Source organism: Salmo trutta, chromosome 40, assembly GCF_901001165.1.
Source record: "Salmo trutta chromosome 40, fSalTru1.1, whole genome shotgun sequence".
Lineage (NCBI taxonomy): Eukaryota > Metazoa > Chordata > Actinopteri > Salmoniformes > Salmonidae > Salmo > Salmo trutta.
In genome coordinates this window covers 16,025,314-16,041,532 of record NC_042996.1, presented here as the reverse complement: position 1 = coordinate 16,041,532, position 16,219 = coordinate 16,025,314, and the positions used below count along the sequence as shown (strand labels likewise).

Here is a 16,219-nt window from a genome sequence, read left to right as displayed (position 1 = left end):
ATCATTCACTAAACCCTAAACTACAACTATGTCTCGTAATGAATAATGTGGATATTGAGCAAGTTGAGGTGACTAAACTGCTTGGAGTAACCCTGGATTGTAAACTGTCATGGTCAAAACATATTGATACAACAGTAGCTAAGATGGGGAGAAGTCTGTCCATAATAAAGCGCTGCTCTGCCTTCTTAACAACACTATCAACAAGGCAGGTCCTACAGGCCCTAGTTTTGTCGCACCTGGACTACTGTTCAGTAGTGTGGTCAGGTGCCACAAAGAGGGACTTGGGAAAATTGCAGTTGGCTCAGAACAGGGCAGCACAGCTGGCCCTTAGAATTAAATGGAGAGCTAACATTAATGACATGCATGTCAATCTCTCATGGCTCAAAGTGGAAGAGAGATTGACTTCATCGTTACTTGTTTTGGTAAGAGGTGTTGACAAGTTGAATGTACCGAGCTGTCTGTTTTAAAATACTAGCACACAGCTCGGACACCTATCCATAAGACACAAGACATGCCACAAGAGGTCTCTTCACAGTCCCCAAGTCCAGAACAGACTATGGGAGGCGCACAGTACTACATAGAGCCATGACTACATGGAACTCTGTTCCACATCAGGTAACTGATGCCAGCAGTAGAATCATATTTAAAAGGCGGGTAAAAATACACCTTATGGAGCAACGGGGACAGTGAAGAGACACACAAGATACAGAAACATGCATACGCACACATTGTGATATTGTTGTATGGTGGTATTGAGTATTTTGTGTTGTGGACATGTGGTGGTGTAGGGATGTTATATGATGTACAGTTTTATCTTTAGCTCATTCAGTACAAACATAGTTCACTGTTTTATATGTAATGTGGGTGCTTTGGTGTATTTGGGCCCCAGGATGAGGCAGCAGCTAATGGGGATCCCTAATAAATACAAATATGTTATATTGTTCAAGAATCAAGGTGTATACAGTATGTAATTCATTTAAAAGTCTAAAAAGGTATGTAGCAACTGCATATTGCCCCTTTTAACATACTGAAGCTAAAATCAGGAGAATACTTAAACACGGTATAGTTTATGTTCACCTGTCTCTTCTCACCTGTGTCTGTGTGAGTATGGGTGCTGTCTCTTTTTTTTCTCTCTGTTTGTGTTTTCAAATCAAGCCTGGAGACTCTGTGAAGTTGTTTAACAGAGATTTCTGATGAGTTTGAGTGCATTTGCTCCGGTTTACAACATACTGAATCTCTCCACTTCAGATTCAGTCCAACAAAGTGAAGTTGAAATGTTCCTCCCCTCCGTGTTTTGCAGTGTAGTTTTCTCTTCCTGGAACATAGTTAACCTTTACATAGCTGAATGCTCTCATGTGCTCTTAGACACTCAGACGAGAGTACAAACATGGGGACTGCTTGAAATCTACAGTAGTTGAACTTAAGAAATGCATTCATTCAGTATAACTATTCCGCCGGAAACTACAGTGCCTTCAGAAAGTATTCACACCACTTGACTTTTTTCACATTTTGTTGCGTTACAGCCTGAATTGAAAATGGTTTTAAATGTGATTTTTGGTCACTGGCCTACACACAATACCCCATAACGTTAAAGTGGAATTGTTTAAAAATAAATAAAAAATTCATTCATAACAGATGAAATGCTGAAATGTCTTGCGTCAATAAGCATTCAACCCATTTGTTATGGCAAACCTAAATAAGTTCAGGAGTAGAAATGTGCTTAACAAGTCACATAATAAGTTGCATAGACTCACTCTGTGTGCAGTAATAGTGTTTAACATTATTTTTTAATGACTACTTCATCTCTGTACCCCTCACATACAATTATCTGTAAGGTTCCTCAGTCGAGCAGTGAATTTCAAACACAGATTCAACCACAAAGACCAGGGCGGTTTTCCAATGCCTCGCAAAGAAGGGCACCTATTGGTAGATGGATAAAATAAAAAAGCTGACCTTGAATATCCCTTTGAGCATGGTGAAGTTATTCATTACACTTTGGATGGTGTATCATTACACCCAGTCACTACAAAGATACAGGCGTCCTTCCTAACTCAGTTGCCGGAGAGGAAGGAAACCGCTCAGGGAGGCCAATGGTGACTTTTAAAACAGTTACGGAGTTTAATAGCTGTGATTAGGAGAAATCTGAGGATGGATCAACAACATTTTAGTTACTCCACAACACTAACCTAAGAAAGCATGTACAGAATAAAAATATTCCAAAACATGCATCCTGTTTGCAACAAGGCACTAAAGTAATATTGCAAAAAATGTGGCAAAGCAATTATCATATTTTCAAGCATAGTTGTGGCTACATAATGTTATGGTTATGCTTGTAATCGTTAAGGACTGGGGAATTTTTCAGGATAAAAAATTAATAGAATGGAGCTAAGCAGAGGCATAATCCTAGAGAAACATCTCAAAGATGATCAACGGAAACAGGATGCACCTGAGCTCAATTTTGAGACTGAATACTTACGTAAATAAGGTAGTTCATTTTTTGGTTTATATATACATTTGTAAAAATGTCTAAAAACCTGTTTTTGCTTTGTCATTATGGGGAATAGATTGTGAGTAGATTGATGAGGAAAACATTTTATTTAATATATTTTAGAATAAGGCTGTAACATGACAATGCACTGTATGTAGTGACAACAAGCATTCTTTTAAAAATATTTTTTGTTTGTTAATATGACTTAACACTAATAAAAACAATAACATAACACCCAACAAGACAGCACCTTTCAACCATATATCAGTGGTTGGAATATTAAACAGCAAGTAAAAATAAATAAATAATAATAATATAATAAAGTTCTAATACATTTTTGGGATAAAAACAAAGGAACAAAAAAACACCCATTACACATTCTACCTTATACCCTAGCTTCTCACCCGCACATCCCTTATATAATTCAAAAAGTCTTCCTTTATTATACAAAATTTCCCTTTCCTCTCCTGTCATTTTGTTGTCATAAGACGCAGCCTCCACCATGTGTTTGAGCCAATCTGTTGATTTCGGACTATGTGCACACTTCCAGTTACTTAGTATGAGTCTAGCCACAGTAAGAAAACCCACTGATGCAATACCAAACTCTTCTTTGCTAACACCTGGTAGTAATATAAATACATCCCCAAACAGGCACAGCTGTGGGGACTCTAGGATAGGCTGTCCCACCCATTCTTCAAGCTTTTTAAGAATCTCCTTCCAGAAAGGGATCACAATGGAACATCAGAAATGTAGCTACTTCACCCTTGCGTTTCCAGCACACATTCTTTTGCAATTAACCCATTTTATGTCATCTAACTGGGGTCCAGTAGTACCTATGAACAATCTTCTAATGTTTAAATGTGCCCCTTGTATCCCTGGTACAGCACCCTAGATAACAAGTATTTTTTATACATTATTTTACCATCTCAAGTCAAACAAGACTGAGTGACATTAAGTGGACAGTTTAAACAGGGACGTTCTCATCTTCATCTGACCAGATAGGATTTTTGTAATCATATTACATTTTTTTTGAATTTGTCATTGGTGTGTTTTTTTTGTTATTGTCTGAGACAGTTTGTTTTGGTATAAAACATACTCTGTTCTTCTTAACATTCACATCAAACAACTTTACCGTACTAAACTTCTACCTGTGCAATATTGCTGTGTGATGTCAGTTTTTACTGCACCATAAAGTTATATTTTACTATTTCTATTGTTTTTATCTACCATCATTGCTTTGTCCTGTTAATAACTGTCACGCCTGCTGGAACCCATCATTACGCACACCTGTCACCATCGTTACGCGCATCAGTGCTTCATGGGACTCACCTGGACTCTATTACTTTATTGATCGCCTCCCCTATATCTGTCACTTCCTCCGTTTCTTCCCCGTCTCTGGATTAATGTTGTTTTGTTCCCCCTGTCCAGATGCTGGTCTTGTTTTGTTATATGTCCGTTTATCCATTAAATCTTCCCTCCCTGTACTTGCTTCTCGTCTTCCAGCGTCTGTTCTTACAGAATGCAGACACCAATATTGGAAGCATCAGGGAGTTTTTTTGTTGGGGTTGGTGACGTCGGGTCCGCGTGCTGCTGCCGAAGGAACAGAGGATGCCTTAGCTGGCCCGAGAGGTTTTCTTACCTCGGTTGGCTCGGCAGGCTCCCATCCCACGTCATGCCTCAGCCGGCTCGTCGGGCTCGCCCAGGTGGGACGCTTTGTGGCGCCCCTAGAGCAGTGGGTGCTGTCACGCCTGCTGGCGCCCATCATTACGCACACCTGTCACCATTGTTACGCGCATCAGTGCTTCATGGTACTCACCTGGACTCAATTACTTTATTTCTTGCCTCCCCTATATCTGTCACTTCCTCCGTTTCTTCCCCGTGTCTGGATTAATGTTGTTTTGTTCCCCCTGTCCAGACGCTGTTCTTGTTTTGTTATAAACTCAGCAAAAAAATAAACGTCCTCTCACTGTCAACTGTGTTTATTTTCAGCAAACTTAACATGTGTAAGTATTTGTATGAACATAACAAGATTCAACAACTGAGACATAAACTGAACAAGTTCCACAGACATTGAATAATGTGTCCCTGAACAAACGGGGGTCAAAATCAAAAGTAACAGTCAGTATCTGGTGTGGCCGCCAGCTGCATTAAGTACTGCAGTGCATCTCTTCCTCATGGACTGCACCAGATTTACCAGTTCTTGCTGTGAGATGTTACCCCACTCTTCCACCAAGGCACCTGCAAGTTCCTGGACATTTCTGGGAGGGAATGGCCCTAGCCCTCACCCTCCGATCCAACAGGTCCCCGACGTGCTCACTGGGATTGAGATCCGGGCACTTCACTGGCCATGGCAGAACACTGACATTCCTGTCTTGCAGGAAATCACGCACAGAACGAGCAGTATGGTTGGTGGCATTGTCATGCTGGAGGGTCATGTCAGAATGAGCCTACAGGAAGGGTACCACATGAGGCCTTAGACCGCTGCACCGCTCGGGAGCCCCAACAGTCCCCACACACAGATCACTGTGAACACTGATCCTAAACCAGTCCTTGGTGGGAGGAGGGGTGCAGAGGGATGGAAAGTTCTGGAGGAGGTGGAGGTGGTCCTCAGTGTGTGAGAGCTGCTCCAGTTCAGTGCTTCTCCTCTGTAGCTCAGTGATTTCCTGCTCCAGCTCTTTAATGATCCCTTCAGCCTGCCTCTCTGCTGCTTTCTGCTTCTCCTCAATCACCTCAATGAGCTCAGCCTGGCTTCTCTCAATGGAGCGCACCAGATCAGTGAAGACCTGTACACTGTCTGATATCTCTCTCTCTGCTTCTCTCTTGCTGAGATCTACTGAGTGTTTGATCTCCTGAACCTTCTGCAGTCTCTCCTGGATCATCTGCTGCACTTCTGCCTCAGTCTTCTCCAGTTGAGCCATCTTCTCTCCTTCCTCTTCCTCTAGAGGGACAGTGTCATGAAACTTGTGGTCTGTGCAGAACGGACACACACACACATCTTGCCAGTCCTACAGAACAGCTCTAGAGGTCTGTTGTGCTTCTTACACATCCTGTCTTCTAGGTTCTCCACAGGATTGATCAGCTTGTGTCTCTTTTAAAGCTGAGACTTCAGGGCCTTTTCCCCGTGCAGATGTCACAGGACACTTCTCCAGGTTAGGCAGAGGACTCATTTTGACCTTTGATCATTATCTTAACATTTTCTGCAACCTCTCAACATTGTGTTGACACGAAGCTCAGGTCTTCTGTAGAATTTCTCCTTACACAATGGACACTGGCTCAGGTCAGTGGTAACCCAATACCCGCTGATACAGGCCTTGCAGAGGTTGTGTCCATATGAAGTGGTGACTGGCTCAGTAAACACATGTAGACAGACCGAGCACAGGAACGGCTCTTCAGACTGCTGGAGGTTTCCAAATCCAGACAGAGACCAGAGGTGAAACCATAAAGCATTTACTCGAGTCTGCTTTTCATAGTTTCCAGTTGAGAGGTTTTTTTCTGATGGAATCACATATGGGATCAATCTTGATGACTCATTTATAAGCCATGTAAAGAAATGACTTATTTTACCAAAGAGAATTTAACCCAAATAATGTCGCTACTTTAAATGAAGAAAACAAGTGAATGCATAAAACATCCTTGCAATCTCTCTACTCACCTGTTTGTGGCTATTTTCTTTGTTCATTCTGTCTGTATTATTAAAAGTTGATCAAGTTTAGCGTTTTAAGAGATTTCCAACGAGTTTGAGATAGTATGCTCCAGTGCTCAATATACTATGTCTCTCCACTGAAGAGTAAAGCTATGTCTACAGTACAATTTCTGACTCACACAATATTGCTATGCACTTTGGAACAGTAAGGAGGATGGAGTTAACCCTTTATATGGATGAACTCTCAAAGGTTAACAAACGTTAAATTATAAGATTAGCTTGAAATCTGTTGCTTTTTCTTGAGTGTTCAACTTGAAAGTTTTCCTTCCAATGTGCATTACCAGTCCTCCCTGTATGATATTGCTGTATTATTGTTACTGCGCTGTAAGGTTGAAAGGGATATTTTCTACTTTTTCTATTGAGTACAAGGTTGAAGTGTTATTCGATTTTATGAAAGGGGTTGGGAGAAATCTGCAATATGATGTACTTTATGCATTAGATCTGTCTATGAATTGTCATGAGATGATTTGTTTATTGTGTATTGTAAAAATCTATTTTTGTATTCCCTCCCTCCTTCCCCTTCACTGTAAACTGAGTCAGTGTCTGTGTGGGTGACTGAATGAAAGGTGGATGGATAGGGACTGCTGGTGCCTGCTGAGTGATGGAGCTGCCATCTCTCTGTTACTCTATGGATATTAAATTACTGTGCTGTCAATCTGCCTGCCCAGCTGCTCACACAACAACACACCTGGACAGACCGGCAGAGATGGAGACCCCGCTCTCATCAAATCTTAATGACCTGGAGTGTGAATGTAATTATGCCTTTGGAGACAATGTTCTGTGACTCAGCACAATTGACTGTATCACACCCAGAGGAAAAGAGAGGGAGAGAGAGATTTGTTTTCGTAGCTCAGGCGAGCATCTGCTCAATGTATCTTCTGGACGTTCCTAATTAGCAGCTAGGGAGCCCGTGTGTACATAGCTCTCAAGGATTTATGAATATGAGTATTGGTCTCCCTCTGCACTCCCCTCGCTCCTTATCTTCCTATGCCTCGTCCTCTCTGCACTCCCCTCGCTCCTTATCTTCCTATGCCTCTTACTCTCTGCTCTCCCTCTCGATCTCCTTTCTTAGAGGCATACTGTGGTCTAACCACTCTATGGAGCCGAGTTGTTTGTTACTTCAGTGTTAACGGTAATACTGTAACTCACACACACCTCTTCAGTGTACCCAAACCAGACCCTGAGTGGCTTAGAGTTCTCTGGGCAGTGAGGTTTCATTAGTCATTGATTAGAGATGATGGTTCACTCTGGCAGATAATTGAATTCTCAGTTGCCTCTTGTTTTAGAGAAAGCCCGGGCCAAGTCAAATAAAGCCAGTAGCCTCATCTCAAAAACAATGAGGCCAAACAGAATTAACTTTAACACACTGGCTAGGCCTCGTTATTGACTGATTAGAACAGAGTGTGTTGTCTTACTGTAATGCTTTTACTCCTGGTGTGGACATGCAGTAAACCACTAACTCTACCTCAACACCCTCGCTTTGCTGATCTCAGATTTGACTTGTAATCCTGCCGACTCAGCCTCATGTTCAATGCTCGAACATTTTTCTCTGCTGCACAACCACACAATGTACAGTAAGTTCAGTTATTGAGTGTGTGTGTCTGTGTTTTTCAGTTTGTGCAATACAGGAGTGTTTGCATATATCTGATTTTGTAATGGTTGATCACAGCCTCTGTGCCTCTAACTTTGGCTGGTCTACAGTGCCTTCAGAAAGTATTCACACCCCTTGACTCTTTCCTAATTTTGTTGTGTTACAGCCTGAATTTAAAATTGATTAATTGAGATTTTGTGTCACTGGCTTACACACAATATCCCATAAATTCAAAGTGGAATTATGTTTTTAGACATTTTTACTAATTAATAAAAACTGAAAAGCTGAAATGTCTTGAGTCAATAAGTATTCAACCCCTTTGTTATGGCAAGCCTAAATTAAGTTCAGATGTGAAAATGTGCTAGTAAGTTGCATGGACTCATTCTGTGTGCGATAATAGTGTTTTAACGTGATTTTTGAATGACTACCTCCTCACTGTACCAACCACAAAGACCAGGGTGTTTTTCCAATGCCTCGCAAAGAATGGCACATATTGATGGGTAAAAAAAAACAGACATTGAATATCCCTTTGACCATAGTGAAGTTATGAATTACACTTTGGATGGTGTATCAATACACCCAGTCACTACAAAGATACAGGCGTCCTCCCTAACTTAGTTGCCGGAGAGGAAGGCAACCGCTCAGGGATTTCACCATGAGGCCAATGGTGACTTTGAAACAGTTACAGAGTTTATTGGCTGTGATAGGAGAAAACTGAGGAGGGATCAACAACATTTTAGTTACTCCACAACACTAACCTAAATGACAGAGTGAAAAGATGGAAGTCAGTACAGAATAAAAATATTCCAAAACATGCATCCTGTTTGCAATAAGGCACTAAAGTAAAACTTCAAAAAATGTGGCAAAGAAATTAACTTTATATCCTGAATACAAAGCGTTATGTTTGGGGCAAATCCAACACAACACATCACTGAGTTACCACTCTTCATATTTTCAAGCATGGTGGTGGCTGCATTATGTTATGGGTATGGTTGTCATTGGCAAGGACTAGGGAGTTTTTTTTATGATAAAAATAAATTGAATAGAGCTAAGCACAGGCTAAATCCTAGAGGAAAACCTGTTTCAGTCTGCTTTCCAACAGACACTGGGAGACAAACTCACCTTTCAGCAGGACAAAAACATAAAACACAAGGCCAAATATACTCAGGAGTTGCTTACCAAGATGACATTGAATGTTCCTGAGTGGCCTCGTTACAGTTTTGACTTAAATTGGCGTGAAAATCTATGGCAAGACTTGAAAATGGCTGTCTAGCAATGACCAACAACCAACTTGACAGAGCTTGAAGAATTATACAAATAGTAATGTACAAATATTGTACAATCCAGGTGTGAAAAGCTCTTCCAGACTTATCCAGAAAGACTCACAGCTGTAATCGCTGCCAAATGTGATTTTAACATGTATTGACTCAGGGGTGTGAATGCTTATGTAAATGAGATATTTCTGTATTTTATTTAAAATACATTTGCAAAAAAAATAAACATTTATTTAATCCATTTTGAATTCAGGCTGTAAGACCACAACATGTGGAATAAAACAAGTGGTATGAATTATTCCTGAAAGCACTGTACTGATCCTATTGGCCAGGGTTGAGGTTCTGTAGCAGACCAGGATGCCTCTCTTTCATTCCCACACCGCTGATTGGCTGGCCTGTCCCAGGTGGGGTGTGTGTGGGTGTAGTGGGAGGGTTAGAGTTGAAGCATATCTAGTTCCCATGCACAACTGTCGACTGGTACTATGGGTGTGTGCTCGGAAAGCTGAGCACCTGTGTTTTTGTGTGTGTAGTGAGTTGGGTGTACAGTGCATATACATATGCTGAGCTTATAGATTTCCATGAGAACCTCTCTCATCCAAGCTGACAGAGCTTGAGAGGATCTGCAGAGAAGAATTGGAGAAACTCCCCAAATACAGGTGTGCCAAGCTTGTAGCGTCATACCCAAGGCGGCTCGAGGCTGTAATTGCTGCCAAAGGTACTTCAACAAAGTACTGAGTAAAGGGTCTGAATATTTATGTAAATGTAATATTTCAGTTTAAAATGTTTAATATGTTTGCAACATTTTTTAAAAAACTGATTTTGCTTTGTCATTATGGGGTATTGTGTGGATTGATGAGGTAAAAAAACGATTTAATCCATTTTATAATAAGGCTGTAAAGTAACAAAAAGTGGAAAAAGTCAAGGGGTCTGGATGCTGAGCTTATAGATTCCCATGAGAACCTCTCCCCATCTCTTTTTCTTTCTCATTCTCTTATTCTTCCTGTGTCTTTCTTGTCTGGACCACCACTTCACCTCCCTGGTGGTTTCTGTCTTCTTCTGTTGGATGAGCTGACTGTCCGTCACTCCTGAATAAGTCGTATCCCAGAGAGAGAACACGCTGCAGGAAAACCCTCTGCTGAACCATGTCAAGGAATCTGTTATCTCCTTTAGGACAGGCATTTTATGCATGTCTGCCGGTGTGTGTGTGTGTGTGTGTGTGTGTGTGTGTGTGTGTGTGTGTGTGTGTGTGTGTGGGTGTGTGTGTGTGTGTGTGTGTGTCAGTACATCTTGGTCCATGGAGGCTGCAGAGTTACTAATGAAGGGGCTGCTCTCAGCGCTGGGCCTCAGTATTAATAACCAGCAGCCAGAAATAGACCTGAATACTTTTAACATGCTAATACAATCAGCATGGAGCCCTGTCCGTTTCCCTAGCAGCCTATTCGCTACCGCTCACCCCCTGCTGCTACCACTCTGGTACCACACTGCCTCTCTGTAGAACATCATTATCCTACCTATACAGTAGTGTGTGTGTGTGTGTGTGTGTGTGTGTGTGTGTGTGTGTGTGTGTGTGTGTGTGTGTGTGTGTGTGTGTGTGTGTGTGTGTGTGTGTGTGTGTGTTAGGGCCAGGACGACACCAGTATCGCGATACTCGCTAGTATCGTGGCAAGGAAACGAAACACCAAGCAGATTTAACTTCTTCAGGAAAACCACTCTAATATTAAAAACATCACTATGTTGTCATCCAGAGTCACATTTACTTACACACAGCAGGTTTTTAAAGGACCAAAGAGTTTGCTCTGCTTCGTGTTTGCCATGGAAAAAAATATTGCGATACTGGTTTCGTCACAGCCCCAGTGTGTGTGTGTGTGTGTGAGAGAGAGTGTGTGTGTCAGTGGAGGCTGCTGAGGGGAGGACGGCTCATAGTAATGTCTGGAACGGAGCGACTGGAATGGCATCAAACCATGTATTTGATACCTTTCTACCAATTCCACTCCAGCTGTTACCACAAGCCCATCCTCCCCAATTCAGGTACCACCAACCTCCTGTGGTGTGTGTGTAATGTTTCTTGTTAAAGCTGTTAGTGTAGATGTGAAATGACGGAGATTATAACATAAGTGGGTTATGTTGGTAAAGGAGAAACTGAGTGAATCTTGCAGAGTGAGGGGGAGTGTGTTCAGATGATTGCCTACCTACTGGCACTACACCATGTAGGACGTCAAGCAGTGTGCACTTACTGCAGACATTATAGAGGGACGTTCGAGTTAGACGGCACATAACACCACCCACTGTGACTGCCTACATGGATTCTGTAAATAGAATTCATGCCTGAGTGAGATGATCGCAAAAACCTAGATTATATAGGACCCCCACCCCCCAAAACATTTGCTGGTGATATAGAAAGAGAAACAGACGCGGAGGGGTCTTTATGCTTTCGCAATCATCTAACTCAAGTCCCTGAGTTCTATCTATAGAAGACACACTGTAGGCGCAGATGGGAACATATTTGTCAGTTGAATTCATGGGTGACCATTTCCTGAATGTCCTAGTCTTTTGGTTTTCCTGGCACGTTCCTCTGCCTTCTTGTTCCTAAAGAGGACTAGAGAGGGGCTGACCCTGGCCCTCAACGCCATCCCCATTCTCTGCATTACAATACCTTCTCTCTCTCTATCTCTCTCTATTTCTTTCTCTCAATTACATGACATGTATTAAACATGTCTCCTTCACGGTCACCTCTCCTTCTCACTGGCTCTCATGACTCCATCTCTCCCTTCTCTGTCTCTCTCTGTCTCTGTCTGTCTCTGTCTGTCTCTCTGTCTGTGTCTGTCTCTCTGTCTGTGTCTGTCTGTCTCTCTGTCTCTCTGTCTCTCAATTCAATTTGCTTTATTGGCATGACATAACAATGTAGATTTACAATATTAACATAATACAAATAATAATAACTGTCTACGGGACAACAATACTCAAGGGTCAAAGTAACCATACATTGAACAGTAACAATAAGCAGAGAGGACATGTGCAGGTTTCTCTCTCTCTCTCTCTCTCTCTCTGTCTCTCTCTCTCTCTCTCTCTCTCTCTCTGTCTCTGTCTCTCTCTCTCTCTCTCTCTCTCTCTCTCTCTGTCTCTCTCTCTGTCTCTCTCTCTCTCTCTCTGTCTCTCTCTCTCTGTCTCTCTCTCTCTCTCTCTCTCTCTCTCTCTCTCTCTCTCTCTCTCTCTCTCTCTCATGTAATTCCATATTTCCATGAAATGCGGGGAGCTTTCCAGTGGCTTATGGACAGAAGGGAATTAATGCGGACATCAGACTGATGTGAAAAGCGTTTTGTTTTTAAATCCCAGGGTGAACGAGGTGAAGGGGATTGGTAAATGTATCCCTGCACTCTTTCCCCTGCCTATTATCTCACAGCTGTGATGGGCTGTCATTGTTATGCTGCCTCACACAGCCCAGGGAACAGAAACACACACACACACTACACAGTGTAGCTGGAACAATACCTTCCCTGCAAGCAGAGGTATATCCACACTAACACCCTCACACACTAGGGTGCGTACACAAAACCTCTCTCATACGCAACCACCTTTGCCAATTACCTGGGCAAGCCTACGACCAAACTACAATACCTCTTTCAAGTTCCCTCCCTCCCACACTCACCCACACATGGAGCCTTACTAATGAGGTAGAATCCTGCAGCCACACAATGGAGCACATAGTTACCCTCTCCGTATGACAGAACCTCCTCACTGGGAGGAAACTGCCTAAATCAGAGCCAAAATGGAGCCCACTGTCCTAATGAGCATGAAGCAGCAGGCTCAGCAGAGCAGAACCCATTTCCTGGTCTTGCGTGATTTGGGGCTGTGGGCCTTTTGTCACTAAACTGTGTTAATTTCAGTTTAGCCAGCGACCTCTGAATGTACGCTGATTGGTCAGTAATGGAACTGATTAGTAGTAGAGCGCTAAGTGTACTATTATGAATTGTGTGTGTGTGTGTGTGTGTGTGTGTGTGTGTGCGTGCGTGCGTGCGTGCGTGTGTGTGTGTGTGCACGTGGGTAGTTGTGTGTTGTGGGGGGTTAGGTAATCACTCTACCCTCTCAATTTAGTTCCCCTACAGCATTCAGTTCCAGCCCCTGTGAGGAACTGGAGTGATTAAAAAAACAGCCAAGCAAGAAGTTTCTCAGTAAACAGGCTGATTGTGAGATTGAGGCTAAGCTGAGGGAATGTAGGAGAGATGTGTTCTAATATGGGAGAGATGCCCCTCTACACTTCTACTGATACGCCTCTGGGTCTCGTCAAAAGGTCTGTGCAGAGTTGATAGGTAAGCAAAAAGGTGTGTGTGTGTGTTTCTCTGCTTATGATAAATGACTGGTCAGCATTGGCAGTCAAGCCTATGGCAGACCTCATGTCACACACACACACACACTCAATTTTGTATTTCTGTAAGGATGCCCAATCCTAATCTTTCTCTTGGGGATTATATAATTCAGACTTTGACCCTATCTAGCAGGGGGATGAGTGTTGTTTTGGGTACTGCTGCAGTTATTTCCGTGCGTCACTGCACTCAAAGCCCTGCAACCTAATCTTGATTATGACTTAATGAACATGGGGGGAAAACCCTGACCGAATCACTTAACGAGTGTGTTTTAAAGCAACGGCAACAGAGGAGATCGTTTGGCAGGATATCTCCTGCAGGATTTGAACAAAGGAAACATTCATCATGGATTTAAAAGATCTCGTATAACTGTCCCCACTTCTCCAATCCCCCTCTCCTTTCCTCCTCTCTTCCTCCCTTCAGGATAGTCTGCTCTGTCACTGCTCAATGATTCAGCGTCCAAACCACACCACTTTGCTGTAGTTTAGTGCTACCCCTTTCTTGAAGGATAATAGTGGTCTCTTGGGTGTGTGAGATTGCGTCTGTGTGTGTATGGGTTCCACACACTCCTTCTCTGCCCTATCACATTCTGTTCCTCCTTCACTCCAAAGCTATTTTGTAGTGTGTGTGTGTGTGTGTGTGTGTGTGTGTGTGTGTGTGTGTGTGTGTGTGTGTGTGTGTGTGTGTGTGTGTGTGTGTGTGTGTTTCACTCCAAAGCTATTTTATAGTGTGTGTTTGTGTGTGTGTGTGTGTGTGTGTGTGTACTCCCTATCCATCTGCCTGTATTTTTCCATCAACTCCTTGAAGTACACTCCTAAGTTACATTGAGGAGTCTGGTTGACTGTCGGGTTACCAAACACTGGTATGACCATGCCTTACCTCACACCATTGATACAACACCTAACATTGCATGACATTGTCTTTCCTGTCTCCACCAAAACGTCTTCTCACCATACTGTACTTCCTTTCCTTCTGTCCAGTTAATAAACCGCGAGCATAAACGAAGGCTAGGGGTTGCGCCAGCCCAGCGGGGGTGGTTGCCGTAGCGCCCAGCCTCTGATCTCCCTCTCTGTTTGAACTCAGCGTTGTACGATAAGGAAGCAAAGAACACATCATTTACTCAACACAGAGAAGCAGCAGGAACAGAGATGAAGCATGACTGCTGTACAAATATCACCTCGTCTGTGTCAGCCAATGCCCCCGGACCAGGGACAGCGCCCTTTTTCTGTGTGTGTTAAATAATCAAGTGTGTAAAAGCTTCTGTGTGTATGCATCTGTGTGTGTGTATTCTTGTCATCCTTGTGTGTGTGTGTGTGCCTGTCATGAGTGTGTGTGTGTCTGTCGTGTGTGTGTGTGTGTGTGTATGTGTGTGTGTGTACCTGTGCTGAACAGGTACACACAGCGGGACGGTGTGTTCAGATGTATTACATAGGCTACTGCAGCAGGGTCCAATCAGATGAGCTTCTACAGTTTCACTGGACTCCTGTTCCATTGTGTTTGTGTTATGGGATGATTTATTTATTTCCCACTTGAGGAGAATAGCCTGGGAGATGATTGTGTTTCTGTAGACAGTGGAGGGGCCCCATAGAGGAAGAGGGGGGAAGGAACCACTCTCTGTAGTGAAGGAATGGGATGGGGCGGGGCAGACATTAGGGAGCAGACACAGGGAAGGGCTACCAAGAGATGAACACACACACACACACATTGCATGATGCGGCATGCGGCCTGCCTGTGTTGGCCTCTACTCCACTGTAGCTGTGTGAGCAGCCCTTCACATTACATCACCCATCACACCACAGGAACAGAAATCCCAACGGCCCATTTGACCCAGAGGAGACCTGAGGTGTGACCTGAGGTGTGACCTGAGGTGTGAGGCAGACGCTGGGGACCACTTGTCCAGTCGCCCCTGAGAAGGAGAGTGTGCCAGCCAAGCCAACACACACACTTCATCAACCATGAATGCTGCATGCTTGCACTCTCTTACCTTACACACACACACACACAGACACACACACACACACACACACACACACACACACACACACACACACACACACCTCCCTCGTGCAGGGCTGTCATCTAAGATAGCCCTGTGTAGAACGTAATCCATTGTAACATGAGACAGTGTAAAGTGCCAGGGTATCATCATGTCTACTGGGGATTAACAGGACTAGGTACACACACACACACACACACACACACACACACACACACACACACACACACACACACACACACACACACACATATGGAGAGGCATAACTCATTCCTTTTTGCTGGGTGTGGAAAGCAGAACTCAGACCTGTGTGTGTGTGTGTGTGACATAATTCTTTGCTGGGTACCTTAAACAAAGTGTGGTTGGTTTGAAGGTCAGTATGAAAGTAGAGAGACGCTGCCATTGATCCAGAACTTGATCCAGAACTCCTGTACAGAACACTCACCCCGGGCCTTTTTCCCCCACTGAACTGATAGGGGGGGGGGGGCATGTGCAGGTTGCGCTCTCTCTCTTTGCAGTAAACAACACACACACAGACGTGTGGGTGTGTTGTCTGTCTACGTTTCCATGGTGTGTAACTGATCCCTGGTGTGTATAATGTCTAAGACAGACACACACTCATGCACTCACACACACACTGCATCACTAAGCAGTGTGAGGAAGGTGACTCCTAGCTTCCAACTCTCCTCTTGAACAATCAACCACATCTCAGTGTCTCTCCCCTCCACGCCCCAAATTATCCCCCCCCCTCCGCTTCTTCATTCATTCATCCCTCCCTGAAACCGCGGTCACAGTTGTCATGACAC

General features: G+C 43.5%; 1 protein-coding gene across 1 annotated transcript in view; it reads left to right on the top strand.

Moving 5' to 3' along the window:
- The window catches only part of LOC115180200 (protein O-mannosyl-transferase TMTC1), a gene marked incomplete in the record, with an annotated part of 72,013 nt that overhangs the window by 29,130 nt on the left and 26,664 nt on the right, over nt 1-16,219 (top strand).